Source organism: Haliotis rubra, unplaced genomic scaffold, assembly GCF_003918875.1.
Source record: "Haliotis rubra isolate DU_JTF1 unplaced genomic scaffold, ASM391887v1 Scf8, whole genome shotgun sequence".
In the NCBI taxonomy this organism is placed as follows: domain Eukaryota; kingdom Metazoa; phylum Mollusca; class Gastropoda; order Lepetellida; family Haliotidae; genus Haliotis; species Haliotis rubra.
Window position 1 is genome coordinate 2,938,812 of NW_025767523.1, and position 1,574 is coordinate 2,940,385.

Sequence of the window (1,574 nt, forward strand, 5' to 3'; positions counted from 1 at the left end):
GTGGTGGGGTAGCCTGGTGGTTAAAGCGTTCACCGAAGACTCCACATGGGTACAATGTGTGATATCCATTTCTGGTGTATACCCCTGCTGTGATATTGCTGGAAATTTTGCTAAAAGCGGCCTAAAACTCACTCACCTTGATCAGCTCAATGGTCTCAGCAAACTATTTTTTTTTTTTCACACTATACAAATACAACAAATTGGACATTAAGACCCACTTCATCCATCAGTAACCAAGAACACATCACTATTTTATTTGCGTTAACTTTATTTATGTCAAGTATTCATCTGTCTATGCACATTATCCCTCAATACAATATCGTCATGGTGACAGTAGTATATATACTGTATCTGCACAAGGTCATTTTGGTGAAATCCAAGAACTTACTTATGTGTGGAGGAAGATACCCCATAAACAAAATCCCAGTTTTCAAAACAATTTCTTGCAGAGGTGGATTATGAGTACAACTTTATATTTACGTCACTTTGAAAATGATGCTGAACAAATAGTTACATATGATGGACAAAATGCATAAATAAATAACTTATAATGCTGACACAAATCTGATCTATGGTAATGACATGTGAGGACTTGTAACAACACTTTGTAGCACTGGACATTTGTAAGGAAAAGCTTGTAATTTACCCTGAACCTAGTACACTATATACCCAGATCTCTTATCGCTAACTTCTTACAGTACATATCTCACTCATGAGCTAAAAAAAACTTAATCCCACTTCTGCTAACATTCACATTAGAAGACCATGCTCTCTTCAACAACAAAATTAGACTATTCTAACTAAATGTAGAAGGTCAGAGCAAAATTCTTATTGAATTATTTTCCTGTTGCGACACAACAGTGAGCAGATGAAATTTAGATCTGAAGTTGGGCACTTGCAGGGCTATGGAAATGAAACTTTCTTGCACCTAATGCAACCGTAGGTAATAACCTTGTTGAACCAGACAAAAACAGGCTGCACCTGCTGCTCAGTATTAAATATATAATACCAAATTGAGTTTGGGTTTTTACTGGGGTAGCCTTGTAGTTAAGTGTTCGCTTGTCGCCCCAAAGACCCCACATGGGTACAATGTGTGAAGCCCATTTCTGCTGTCCCCCTGACGTGATATTGCTACAAGCAGCATAAAACCATACTCACTCACTTATTCAATCACTGTCTGTGTTGTCGTCAGTCACTTTTTTTAAACATCAGAACTGGATGCAAGTGGGGATAAACGCTGATTCAGGTTGCGTGAGTGCAAAGTCTAAATGTGTAAACTACGCCTCAAGTTATGATACAAGACACAACACAGTGAGTGGAATGAAGAGCAAGATGGGGCTACTACATTATACAGGATTGTATTTGCCTTCAGCAATATTGCAGTTATATCCAAGGACCCTGTCAGTAATCAAATCTGGACTGGGTAATATGAAATGCCCTAACAACATATTCAATCTTATCAGCTCTCATGACCAGCAGTAGATTGATATTGGTCCCTGAGAGAAAAACATGTCATAGACAGGGACATTGTTAAACAGGAAAATGACTCACTTCTACACGACAAAACACAGTCA